This window comes from Amblyomma americanum, chromosome 1 (assembly GCF_052857255.1).
Source record: "Amblyomma americanum isolate KBUSLIRL-KWMA chromosome 1, ASM5285725v1, whole genome shotgun sequence".
In the NCBI taxonomy this organism is placed as follows: Eukaryota; Metazoa; Arthropoda; class Arachnida; order Ixodida; family Ixodidae; genus Amblyomma; species Amblyomma americanum.
Window position 1 is genome coordinate 435,471,507 of NC_135497.1, and position 14,957 is coordinate 435,486,463.

Genomic DNA, 14,957 nt, shown 5'->3' on the forward strand with positions numbered 1-14,957 from the left:
CTTAAGAGTTCATGTGTCTCGTAAGTATTCATATGTTATATACGAGCTATACGTGTCAAAAATGTGTCTCGTAGGAGGTCATATGGGCAGCATGTGAGTTCTCTGTTCCTCGTATGAACACAAATGCTTCATACGAAGTCATATGCGTCATAGATGTGCCTCGTATGAACTCATATGGGCTCAGTACGAGTTCATACGCTTTGCAAATGTCTCGGTGAACACATATGTCTCGGGTGAACATGTCTCCGATGAACACACGTACGCGGCACTAGTGCGCAGACAGGAGCTCCGATGTGCCTCGTATCAGCCTACATCTACCTCCTGGAAACGTCGTTCATGAGTGCCTCGTATACAGTCGCACGTGCTTCATGAAACGCGCGGAAACGTAGCGACCAAAAAGCAAATAACAAATGTGAACCAGAGCATGAAAAAGACAAAAGGAAACGCTTATCTTCTTTCACCCAATGTTGTCCTTGTTTCTCTGTTTGTGCCTTATATCATGTTTTGAACACCGGTTACCCAAGCTCTCTGTCGCTCGGCGATTTCAATGTGCTTGCATACACGTTTAGGTGGCACGTAAATATGACATCCCCTGCTTTGTTGTGCCACTTTAAAGCTGCGCAGCGAATAACTGGGGTATTTGCTTGACATAGCTCCGTGTCACCGGGTGTAGCAAAAAATACTTGCGCAGTGAGAAAAACATGTTGCAACGCTTATCGCAGTACACATCAAGATTCAGAGTATCAGTGGAAGACCAGTCCCCTAGTTCCGTTCTTTTAACCAGGCTAATAACCACTTCATCTCACGTCTTACACTCCAGTTGCAAAGTAATGGAAAGGACAGCGTGGGTTTCGTAACACAAAAAATAACGCAACAGTTCCGTGTGGCAGTCGTAGAGTACGGACAAACAGGAATCCCCGTCTCCAGAGCCAAAGCCACCGGACCCGGGTCTCCCCGGGTGATTACGAGCATGTCGATGATATGCTGGGGCAATTGAGTCGCCAATTCAAGTCCTGGGGCCGCGCCTGTCACTTTCGTTAGAAAGCCAATAAGTCGGATGTGTCGTGCACTGCATAAGAACTACAGCAAAGCAATAGATCCTTTAAAATCAATTTCCCCTGTGAGTTTGTGTGTACAAAAACCAAATTAGGACCTCAGCACAAGAACTTCAAAAAAAGTATAAAATATTTCCTTGTTACCGAGAGCAAACAAGAAGGCTCTCTGGATGTGCTGCTATCGTTAACTCGCGAACTCAAACTTCAGACTAAATAAGAAGCTGTTGCAGTCGTCGTCCTTCATTCTAAAACAATCACAATGGTATCTGTATTCCTTGAGCCACATTGAAAAATTAGAACTTATGACATAGAAACACTTTTAAAACAGCAGCTACCAGAGCCGTATATGGAAGTTGGGTAGATGAATGCCCAACCCTGTCTTTTGGTTAGGTGAACAAATTGGCACCCGAGGGCGTATTTTAGGAGAATTCATTCTGTGCATTACTGCTGTCATCTGAATATAGGCAAACATACGCAGTGCTCGCTGAACTCTGTGTGAGAACTCTATGTTCACCGTATGGTTTTGCCGGTTTTAAATTGGATGTTCTGGACAAACGTTACGGAAGCGACCACCTGCCGGTCGTGGTCAGCTTATCGTCTTCACCATCAACCATCTCGGGTAAACAGCGACATTGGAAGCTGCACCTAACTGCCCGGGCGCTATTTCAATCTGAAGGCAGCCTTGGAAAAGCATCTCCAAAAAATCTTAGTGTGAAAAAATTGAGTGAAAAAATTACGACTTGATTTTTGGTGCATCACGCTTAGCTATCGCACAATGCCCTTGAGCTGTGCAACAAAATCAAAAAGACTTGGTATGCACTAAAATGCAATGAAGCAAAAAGGATACGCAATAAACACTGTGTATTTTTTGGCAGATACTAATAAAAGAGAGCCTTTGCATTTTGAACAGGCGAGAACTAAAGCACTGTAGACTCGTCGCAATGCTGGAAAAAAAAAATTGGAAAAAAAAATGCCGGGGTAGGTTCCTAAACTTAACGGCAGCTTCTCTCCTGACAGCCCCACGTACACAAACAAGTATATAGAAGAACTGGCAGACACCTTGGGTGAGCATTTTTCCAGGGTCTCTTGTTCTTCATATTTGGGAACTACAAAAATATGACCGAAAGAAAAAACTGCCAACAGGCGGCAGCACTAACCAGCCATATAATAATCTAATTGCACTTCAAGAAATTCATATAGTACTGTCTGCTGGTAAACAGAATGCGCCTGGCCCCGACGAAATACATTATGAACAGCCAGTCCATCTCTCTGAACCATGTGTAGGAGCACCTTTGAATTGTAAAAAATATAGGTACTGGCAAGAATGCTGCATGTTGCCTAAAAAGCCGTAATTGTACCATTCCTGAAACCTTGAAAGCCGGTAACCTCCCCGAGTAGTTAGTTATAGGTCCATAGCCCCGACGTGCTGCCTTGCGAAAGATCTTTTGAAGGTGTTCTGAATAATATTCATTTATTTATTTTCTTTCGGGGCCTGAGACATCACAGGGCGAAATGCTTACTACATGAAACAAAGTTAATAAAAAAGTGGAGTGAAAAATTGTGGAAACCAGCTTTTCCTGCTTATACAGCAGTTTTCCTGCTCAACACTTTCGAAATCGTCAGTTGCTATCGATGGCACAATTTCAGCAAGAAGGGGGTTCCATTCACTATAGATGTAAGTGGAAATAAATGACGTAAAAAGGTTTCTATGTTGCAACTATCGAGGCGGAATTTCTGGATTTGATCAATGGGATGGGAGCGATAGAGCAGTTAATGAATTAGTTCGTTGTGCAGTACGAGATGGTAAAAATATTTATTACCTGAAGCTAAGCGCGAACTTTTAAGAACAGGCGCTAAACACAAAAGCTCAATTAAGGCTACTTTTCATGGTTGATGGAATGGCTGTTCAGTTATGAGTGGAAAAAGTGAAGCCAGTGAAACTATCCCGAACACGTTATAGAGAATTTGTAGGGGCGACGTAAGCACGATCTCATACTGATCAGGCTTTCCTTAGTTTTTGGCGCAAAAGTGTCTTAAAAAGGAGCAATTTAAGGGAGGATGGAAGGCTGGAAAAATTATGGTGGAGGTAACCTAACACGTAATTAGCAGTATTGAACTATTCATGATGTAATTAATGTGGCTCGTCTAGGATAAATTATCTGTAAAAAAACGGGCATTGTTGGTAGGAGAAGCTCGGCTGGGAAGGCCGGGTAGAGCAGGCAAAGCACAGGTCTGGGCTTGGAACAGTTTGCGCTCTTGGCTCTCGTTCTGCGTCGGCTCACCCACTGCAGCTGCCGATCGTATTCCTCTTCACAGTAATATAAACGCCGACATTTTTGTAATAGCTAACGGATTCTAAAACAGTGCTATTTCAGTTGTAAGTTGAGGGACCGGAATCTGAACGAGGCAAGCGCATGACTTTGCATTTCTTACAATTCAGCTCCGTGAACCAGGTATTACAAGTTGTACACTAGTTCTCTACAGCAGTTACATCCTTGCAGAATTGTAGCCTTTTTAAGTTAGTTATTTCACAAGCAAATTAAATGCAGTGTGAAGAAGAAGATGGGCATTAGCCCAGCCGCACTGCCATCGCTGCGGCCGAGACCCTGCTCAGCCTGACCGACGGCGGACCACCGCTGTTTCACCACTGCTTCCATCGTCCTCAGCGTCAGCAAATAAACCACTCTTACAGGAGACATAAGCGAAAGCTGAATATGAGAATTTGGAGTGTAGGGAAAGTAATTTATATAGATAAAGAATAAGAGTGTCCTAAGAACAGATCCTTACGGCACACTGCAGTGCACATGCGTAAGTGGGAGTTATGGCCGTTAGCTGTAACAAATTGTCACCCTTTAATACGGAAACATCAATCCAGTTCTGAAGGCTGTTTTAAATGCTTGACTGTTTTAGCCTGCGAAGGAGAAGCTTCTGGGAAACGTTGTCGCGTGTTTTAGAGAAATCGAAAAAATACAGTCGGCATGTGATGAACGGTATAGAATGAGGTGTCGTTTGTGCGCTGCGCATGAATGTTATTTTTCCATGCTTAGATGGGATAAAATATTAGTTTGATTCCAGGTAGTTAACTTCGAGAAAAGAAAAAAAATGACGTTCTAATAGAACGTAGAATAGGAAAAGACCTGGCATCGTAAAATAAATGATGAAACTCTGAAGCTTTTTTGCACCCTAATAGAGAACGAAAGCTGGGATGACGTTTACATGGAACAGAATGCTACAGCCGCGTATAGAATATTACTGAAAATACTTCTGCGGTGCAATGATGCAGCTCTTCCTTTTTTGTGAGCATAAAACAAAGAAAAAAGCTATGCGTAAACCTTGGATGACCATGGTGTTGTTCAAGTGCATAAAAGAAAAAAATAAGAAGTTTCATGCTTTTCTTAAATCTCGCGATCTGCATCTATTTGCCGAGTTTAAAACCTTCAGGAACAAATTGAACTCAGACCTGAAGAAAGCGAAAACTGAGTATTTTCAGGCTGAAATTCTTCGCGTTCGTAATGACAATAAAAGGCTATGGGAGATGGTTAATAATTTAATGAACAGAAAACGACCGAATCCCTGCGTAACAGCTATTACTGTGAATGGGAATCGTCTCCCTGATGCGCAGCTCGCGGAAGAAATGAATCTTAGTTTCATTAGCTTTGGAAAGTATACTGGTCCACTTGCTAGTACGTACGAGCCGACACATACCAATGGTCCAATGGGCTCCATCTCGCTTTCTTCTCGCAGTCCATCAGAAATTTACAGAATAATCAAGAGTTTGAAAAACGATGTAGCATCTGGAGATGACAGGATAAAAGCTTTGCCAATTAAACGTATCGCAAGCCACATAAGTCACGTGTTTTCATATATGGTTAATCTGATGCTTCTTGCTGGAGATTTTCCTGCAGATCTAAACATAGCAAAAGTAGTTCCCGTGTATAAAGGCGGTGGTGCAGCAAATATTATTAACTATAGGCCAACTTCCGTCTTGACTATTTTCTCTAGAATATTTGAGCGCGTTGTCAATGACAGACTCACTAACTAGTTTTTTTCAGAAACATGAAATAATAGCTGACGGTCAGTATGGCTTCCAAGCAAAAAAATGTACAGAACAGGCTCTTCTGCATATAAAAGATCAAATTATTGAAAACATAGAAAAAAAGCTCCTAACACTGTGCCTATTTATAGAAATTAGGAAAGCGTTTGATACTGCACAACACGATATATTATTAACGAAGCTAGAGATCTGTGGGATTAGGGGTGTAGCGCTCAGACTACTTGAAACATATCTGAAGGGTAGGTCCCAGTATGTAATTATAAACAACTGTATGTCTAGTAAAATGGAGTTACAGTACGGCGTCCCTCAAGGATCCATTCTGGGGCCTTTACTATTTCTTATATACGAGAACGATATAACTATGATACCAGGATCTCCTCAATTAATCATGTACGCAGATGACACTAATATATTCTTTACGGGAGCAACAAATGCTTGCTTAGAAAAATCTGTAAGTGTATACATACTAAAACTACCTACGTGGTTGCAAGCCGATCGTATGAGCCTAAATATAGCAAAATATAAATACGCAATTTTCAAACCCATAAGCAAGCGAGATGACAGTCCCATCAACATAAGGTACGACGGCAATCTGCTGGCGGAGGTCACCGAGCAAAAGTTCTTTGGGGTATGGTTCAGTGGTGATCTCTCATGGAACCCCCACGTAGATAGCCTTAAGTGCGAATTATCACGGTTTACAGGCTGTCTCTACCGAATTCAACACTTAATTCCATCTTGGTTGAAGCTGACATTATATTATTCTCTCTTCTACTCTATAATAAGCTATAGTATACTAGTTTGAGGCACAACAACTGGATCAAATTACAACAAATTAATTACTTTGCAGAAGAAAGTGCTACGCATATGCGAAACTTACCATGAGGATAAACGGAAGCTAAGAACTCACCCACTTTTTAGTAAATACAATATTCTGAGGGCAGACCAGGTATACTACTTCAAGCTGCTACAATGGATACATAAGAACAGACTGCATAACGTACCTACGTAGAGTGTAAGCCCGTACGACATCAGAGATCCAAAAATAAGAATGCCAATAGTTAGAACAAACTATGGCCGGCAAACACTACCCTTTCAGGTTACCAAAATGCTCAATAGAAGAGACATTCCCGTTAATTACAATAAACCGTTCCCTGCCTTCAAAAAAGGATTGTAAGAGAGCTCTTTTGTTCATTGATGTTGTCTACTCTTCTCACTAATATATTTTCCGTGGAAGTGTACTGTATAGATGTTTTGTCTCTTTTGCAATTAATCATGTTCCCTTGCCATCTCCCATTTTTCTTACTTGCGATGCCCGTACTGTTCGTATATGTGCGGATATTTGTTCATGGACATATTTTCTATCTGTGCTTGAAGGGGAAGAGGAAAGGGGAAAAATGAGGAAAAATCTCTGATTTAGTGTATTATGTTGCATATGTATCATGACTCTTATCATTTTTATGTTGTACCCATTCTACATTTATAGTGCAATTTTCTCGTTGAGTGCCCTTTCCTTTTACAGATGTATCTTTGTGTTTCTTGTACGCAGTGTATGCGTTTGTGTTTTGACCAATGATATTGTTCGTGTGCCTGTTATATATATATATATATATATATATATATATATATATATATATATATATATATATATATATATATATATATATATATATATATAGTGGAAGCAGTCAGGGTTGCTCAACGGGCCAGTGAAAACTTGCACAGTGAAAAGGTCACGACTGGTTCGATTATCTAGGTTTATTCACCAACGGTTTCAGACGGTGGACCGTCCTTCATCAGGGTAAAGTCGAATGAATACACAGATGTGCGCATTTACGGTCCTAAATGCAGAGGGAGAGGAGGCACTTTCTCTCTCTTTCTCTATGTCGGCGTCCACTAAGGGAAATGAGAATGGATGCGAAACAAGTTAAAAAAAGCTAGTTAAAATACAGAGGTGACAGACATGCAGCAGAGCTTAGAGGGATGGATTTTCGCCGAGAAGACTAAAGCAAGAAAGGTTTCCTTCTGCGGAAGCGAGAGTTCGAGCACAAGGGGAAAATAACGAAAACACAGAAAACAAGAAAAGAACAAAAAGGAAAACACCAGAATACACTGAAACAAAACACAAAGGCGCACATAGCATGACCCGCTCCCCAGCGGTGCAGATGTTAAGAACTCTTGTAATGTAATTTACTGTCAGCTGTCAAGGCCGCATCATTACGCCTTGTTCAAGAGGCACCAGTGACCGTTACGAGGGCAGCGTGTCGCCTCAGCGGCGGAGAAGCGGTCGTCCAGACGCCGTGTCGAAACCCGATCCCACAACTAGCCGCCGCAGAAAGCAACCACCGGCCGTTCGTCAGAGGGCGCCTGCGCCGCGCGTCCCACCGCTGACAATTCCGTTAAGGGAGCTTGGAGGACAAGTAGGAAAAAGGGAAACCGGCATGGAGTAAAGAAGAGGGGGGGGGGGGGGCGCATGGTGAGCAGGATAAAAGGAAAACAAATGGAAAATAACAGACGAGAGCTTCTTTCTCAATTGGAAAGGTTTTTGAGGAAGGCAAAATTGCCCAAGTTCTCATTAATGCCGTGGGTTAATGTCCGAAATTTATGTATGAAATACGATTCCCTTTGTTCTCTTTGGCGGCCGGTTTGAAAACCCGACTGTAGGAGGATGACCCGGATGCTTTCAAATGAGTGCTGTGGCAGACATAGGTGCTTAGAAAAGGGTAGGTTTGGCAGTGTGTGAACGTGGGCCTTGTGGTTGTTGAATCGCGACCTGAACGGAGTTTCTGTCTGGCCGATGTACTGCATGCCGCACACGCTGCAGTGAAGCATGTAGACCACATTTGCACTGTCGGAATTTAGAGTTTCTTTGATTGTGAAAGTAAAGTCAGAGAAGGTACCTTTTGCAATTCCTGTTGTCAGCATGTGACAGCAAACCTTGCAGCGTGGTTTTCGGCAGGGTTGACACCCGGGGTTTGGGTTAGCATCGGGCGATGTTCTGGATTTAACTAAAATGTCCTTGAGGTTCTTGCTGCGCCGGTATACCGCTCTTGGTGGCTGCTTAAAAATGCGGGACAGGTGACTGTTAAAATGTTTTGAGAGGATTTTGTTCACGCGTGGCATGTTTGATGACTGTGTGAGAACGAGGTTGGTTTGCCTTTCACCTTGCTGGAAGTTTTGGGGACTCAGTATTTTATTTCTGTCTAGACCGCGAGCTTTCCGAATAGCGTCTTCCACGATGGAAGCGGGATATTTTTTTAGTAAGAGATTTGTCTTCAGTTGTTCAGCATGGCGGTCAAAGTCATCGAGCTCAGAGCATATCCGTCGGTATCTATGAGCCTGAGAGTAAGGTATGCTCGTCTTGCAGTGGTGCGGGTGGCTGCTCTTAAAATGTAGATACTGCGGGCGGTCGGTGGGCTTTCTGTAGAGCGTTGTCTTAAGTACGTTTCCTTTTTTCTGTATTGTCACGTCCAAGAAGTTTATAGATGTTTTGGAGATGCTGTGGGTGAACGATATCGATGGGTGAAATTTGTTGTAGTTTCCTATAAATGTTAATAGGCTAGCTTCATCGTGAGGCCAGATGAGGAAGATATCGTCCAGAAAACGCTTGTACAGGAGTGGATCGAAGGTTGAGTGTCCGGAAATTGTGTTTCGAGATCCGCCATGAATATATTGGCATAGGCAGGTGCCATCCTGGTCCCCATCGCCGTGCCGTTCACCTGAAGAAAGTGCCTTCCCTCAAATTCAAAGTGGTTGTAATTGAGTACTAACCCCAGAAAAGTTGCGAGAGTTTCCCCATCCAGGTGAACCGGAGGATCCGTCCGCAGGTATGCATCCACCGCCGCGCGTATGCCGTCTGAGTGCGGGATATTTGTATATAAAGACGTCACGTTCATTGTGACCAATAAGCTCTCATCGGGAATTTCAATGTTAGACACCACTCTGAGGAAGTGATTAGTGTCTTGAACGTAGGCGGGGATAGTTGGTATAATGTCCTTGAGTAAAAAGTCGAGAACGCCAGAAATTTTTTCGGTGAGTGTGCCATTACTTGAGACAATGGGACGACCGGGACGGTTTAATTTGTGAATTTTCGGGAGGAGGTAGAACCGCCCGGGGACTGGTTTGACCGGCTTCATTGTTTTAAACATGTCCTGGGATATCCTTTGTTTTTGGAGGAGAGATTTTATCTCACTGTTAATTTTTACTTCGAAGTCTTCTGTGGGGTCGCTGGTGAGTTCGGTGTAAAATTGTTTATTTTCCAATTGTCGGAAACCTTCTTTTAAGTATTCGGTCTTGTCCATAACGACGATCGCGCCACCTTTGTCCGCAGGCTTGATGATGATGTCGGACCGCCGACTTAAAGAGTTAAGGGCCTGGCGTTCTTCGGACGAGAGGTTGTTGTTTACCGCTCTTGGTTTTGATTTTGAATACGATGATAGGATATCCTTTTGAACGGCAGTGATGTACATATCCAAATGTCTATCCCTGTGTTCGTTTGGTGTCCATGACTTGTCGGATGTCCCTGGTATGTTGATTTCCCGGTTCGTTTCGCGGTTTTCAAAATACTCACGCGGACGTAAGTTCCTTGCGAAGTTATCTAGATCCTGATATAATTGAAATTCATTGAATTTTCTGGTCGTGGGGCAGAAGGTTAGGCCTTTAGCGAGTAACGCACGTCCCGAGGAAGTGAGAGGCAGGCTCGACACGTTCACCACGTTGTCAGCCCTAATGGAAGGCTGACCAGTAGTAGGCGCACAGTTTTGCTCATGGGGCTAACGTATTTCTAGTAGGAGACGGGCTTATCGAACGGGGCGCTGGTGCCGAGGGGGGCTGATGCCTCGTCAGGCGATACCAAGCGTTTAGTCTCAGCCCTCTCCTAGGCAAATGTCTAAGAAAAATAAATAAAGAAAGCTTGCAGCAAGTCCTGGTGAGAGAAGTGGGCCAGTAGTGCGCAGGATTAGATTTATCGCCGGATTTCCTGTAGCGGAACCACCTTCGATCCCTATTTTCGGAACAGTAGGAAGCGATACTGTGGCTATTGACCGTTAAACAATTTTCGTTATGGTTACTGAAATTCTTCAGATGTGTTTTTTTTTAAACTTGGCCTTTATGCCATCATAAATAGGAGAGAAGTGATTCAAACAGGTTATTTATTGTCTAACAGTTCCTTGAACGTCTACCATTATGCTATTCATCCCAATGAAGTTGTAATCATTCGTTTGGTGGAGGAGCAGAGCGTTTAAAAGGCGATAGAAGTTTTGAAGCGGTAGTTTCACTACTACAGGTAACGGGCTGAGATTGCAGTGTACTTCCCGAGACCTCCAAGGCTCAGCCAAGGTGGAGCGTTCAGTTTATAAGCTTGGAGATCCAGTGAATGGTCAATGGTCAGACCAATAGTGAAGCCATTGCAAAGGTCAAAGGTCGAGGTCATTTCAACGTCACGTCAAGGTCATTACGGTCGTCAAGTTCACGTCAAGGTCAAGTCGGAGTCAACGAAAATTAATGGTGGTTTAGGTTTGGTTAAACCGAAGGAGAAGTGCTAGCTTCGCGATGGTTTAGCCTGGCAAAGACCAAATAAACGACCAAAGCATAGCATAACAAGGCTTTGCCAGGCTAAACAATGCTACCGCTTCTCTCTCAGTTTAACCAAAGCTAAACCATCGTCATTTTTATTACACAGAAATTGCTCAAGAGGGTCGCACACTGTGTCCCATCAACAGGATTACATGTGATGAATTTTTAAGCATAATGAGGTCATCAGTCTATGTGTTAATTGTACGCCAGAATTTATTAGCATTTGTTCTCAACATGAATGCCACAATGCTAGACAAAAAATTGCATTTCGCTTCTTTTAATACTGCAACGTAAGCTTCTGAGGCTATTTTGTACGCGGACCAGCGGTTATCAGTAGAAGGTTTAGCGGCGCGTTAAAGACCCTTCTTTTCTCGGATAGGCTTTTGATGTGTGCGTTATGCCCATGGCGCGTGGGGCGTTGATTGCAATGCCGAAGCTGGAATGTTTCTCGATAAGATCATGAACTTTGGAATAAAACATTGTCCTGTTATCTTAAAAAGAAGGGTAATCGAAGCCTTGAAAAAGTTAATAAGTACAGAAAACTAATTACTTATGGCATCAAAGTTAGCTCTCTTACAATCCCGTATTATCTTAACATGGTGATGTTTCGTTTCGAATCCCATGAGGGACGTGATGCCAATCAGTGGGTTATTTTTAAAAGAATGATCAAGAATTAATAGTTTCGTGGCCTTGAACAACACTCCAAGAAGCCTTTATACACATACAACACTGTCTTGCAGCCTTCTTTGATCTGGGCAATGCTTATGACACCGCACGGAGGTTCGGGATCCTACGCGGTGTGGGGCGAGCTGGACATGTGCTGCAGAAGGCTGAAGGTGAACAACCTTCTGTCTAACCGTTTATTTCAAATACGCCTTGGTGCCGCAATTTCGAGGAAATTCATTCTGTAGAATGGCGTACCTGAGGGGCGTATTTTAAGCAATATTTTATTTATTGTATATATTAACCACGTACGAAAATAATATTATTCAGACAACGTCGACAACCTCAAATTTTTTGCACATCCTCTAGAGTATCAACATGCGTAAGACAAATGCAGTTGACAGTAAATAAGCTACAGACATGTGAAGAGAGACATGGATCAAAATTTTCCATACAAAAATCAATGATTGTTCTGTTCTTGCTTAGACGAGCACCGCACGCTGATCCACCGTGTATTTGACCGAAATTACACTTCCAGTAAACCCCACGACAAAACGTTAGGCTTAACTTTCGACAGAATACTGACGTTCCTGCTTCACACAAACAGCTTAAAGGTAAAAGTTTCGCAAAGTCTGAACATGATTATAGTGCTCTCATGGAAACCTTGCGTGTGTGATAGAGCGTCTCTGCTACTCATATATTGCTCCCTGGCACGCCCTTGTTTAGATTACGGGTATTGTAGGGTGCGTAGTGGCTGGTTCAACGAGAGTATCGTAGCTACAACGGCTGAACCGATACACACTTCGATTTGCGTATCGCAGCTGGCGCATACCGAACCCGTCCCGTAAACAGTCTCTACGCTGAAAGAAAAAAAATATGAGATCACTGTGGCACCCGCATTGGAGGAATGCGTAAGCACTGACGCCTTCTCGCCCCTCTTTGCCCATCTTTGCCTAAATTAATCAAGTTCCATCATTGCCTATTTTGAGTTTTCAAACTTGGCGCCTCGCTTCGTGTTCAAATTTGGCACCTCTATTCGCCCCGTCCCCACTTTCGATTTTTCAAATTTGGCGCCACGCTTTAGCTGCGTCCATTTCCTGTGTTTTAAATTTAGCGCCACTTTTGCTCCGGCCCCGCCCCAATTTTGGACATTTTGGCTTTGATTAATTAACTAATTACCCCACATGCACCTCAGGATTTCCCCTGAGAGAGTTCTTGATGCTCTAACGCAGCCATTCTTTTTCTTATAACTCAATTCGTTCGAACTTTATCGTGATGACAAGCTCATGATGACACGAAAGCGCAAACTAGCCATACAATGCTTACGCATTAATAAACTCCCCGCGAACACAGAAGCCGTGCTTTCATGCGCAGATGCCTGAAAATACGGTCTCTACTGTTACGAAGTTACTAAATAACAAACGCTGCTAGCCTTATCCCATACTGTAAAAGTGTTACCAGAGGCGGAATTGTCAGTTCAGTGTGCATCTTTTTTTTCAAATATAGGCAACGTATGTCACCTAGAAAGGCTGCATTCTTGCTTCTAAACATGGCAGCAAGTTATGACGTGCTGTTTTTATTCATACATTTCATTTCCATTGGTGTATAAATATGCTTGCTATGCGCATCTCTGAAGGCAGCCGGTTCTTTTCTTCCTACCTGCATAAGCAACAAACTGATCTCAAATCTTTCGCAATACTGAATGTTTTGAGTGGAATAGCAGATAAAAGAAGTAATATTATCATTCGAAGGTGGATTTATTCTAACCCATTATTTTTCATTTTTTTTCAAATCTCACCCAACTGACAATAATTTTGCTAGTGTCAAGCACCAGATTCTACCTAAAGGCAGCACTTCATCACCAGTACCTTTTCTATTGCAGTAGCTAATGCACATCACTCATGTTTTGGACGCTTCTTATCAGATTTAACTGGATGGTAGAGACTACACGGTGTCTTCTAAACAGCTAGTAGCATCCATAGAGACCGTCGACATCTTTGATTATGAATTTATTCATATTTAGACAAAAACAAATGTTTAGGCGAAGAGGCCTAAAGGCGACACACGTGCCTCCTTACCGATATGTTGGCGGTGGTTTCTCGTCTGCGTCAGCCAGTGACACATATGACGGTGCGAATTGCCGCCGCTGACATATCAGCCTGCCGCTGCTGCACGGCCGTCGAGCCAATGCTGCAGCGATTTCGTTCGCTCAAACCACGCTTGAGAGCAGCACGATCGTGGCGCGCAAGTGCGTTAGTCAAATGGTTTATTTTGTATTTCGCGGGCTTTCTTTGGAGCTGGGGAAAAGACGCACGTGAGGATTTCCTTATCGTAAAAGGTGTAATAGGGGTTTCTGAAGGTGCTCGATTACTTAAACTTAAATAAATTTTTAATTATTCGCGAAACAAAAAATTGTCTGTGGTGCGCAAGAGGGCTGTCACCAATATGCAACTGGTTTCTCTCGCCTGCATCTAATGATTGATTGTATAACCCTTGGCTCTAGTTAGCTGGGGCACCCGGTCTATACTCCGACAACAAAAGGCACCCATCCGGAGACAGCTGTGTACCGAATTTGGCAGACAAATCAAACCCTGTGAGTTGTGGTATAGAAATAAAACCACAATTAAATAATAGATCAAGATTGTATACATGCAATTACCAATTTAATCGTTACCATATCGCGCCACAAGCCGAATTCTAGGCCCACCTTGACCCCCCGAATGAAGGAAGTTCCGTTTTGGACGTATCTTGGGGGGTGTAACTGGACAACGGGCGCATTCTTCTTCGCTTTCTTCGTCTAGTAAACCAAACAGCTAAAGCGCGTTACATCAACGTCTTCCAGAAGGTTGCGGCCTTTTTTTTTTGCCGATTCCGAAAAATTCAGGCAAGTTCCAAGATCAAATAACGTATCTGAAACAACAAACTACCATAAGCTACCTTGTGCTCGATGGGTGAGCACAAATTGTCCAGTAGTTTGTGCAGGAGGATGTTGTACAACCCGGACAGATAAATATGCAACACCCTGTACATAATGTGAACACGAAAAAATACGCTGAAATAAATATCTAAAACGCGCAAAGTCTAGAATTCCAGCTTTCTTTGTAATTAAGCCAGCTGGAAAACGTTCACTGCATGCACTGATTCATTTACTGTGGAAGTGTGTGTAATGTGTGTGTTAGGATCGTAATGTATAGAAATGGATAAGCTTTTCTTTTCCATCAACGATAGGGTAGAAGAGGCTAAAGAACGGCAATTGCAGCTTGACTCGTCCCCCCCCCCCCCCCCCCCCCCCGCCCCCCCGGGCTTGGAAACGACTGGGGCCACTTGGCAGCAAAACTTCGGCAAGAGAAACATCAGAAACACAAAATTGTTCACATTGGAAATGCACAATTCCACTACCGAACATACATGAAAATAACATTTGCAGCTTTGTATTGGAATTTAGGAAGTTGGTATATTTCGCAAGCATACGATATCGTGAAGCGCTATGCGAATCTAGCGCCTCTAAATTGCTGTGCTGTACTGATGTGTGAGTGCAGATTATTTCATTTAAGAATTCTTATGGCTTGATTCTGAACATGTTAGAGAAACGATAGATGGGAGGGGTATATCAG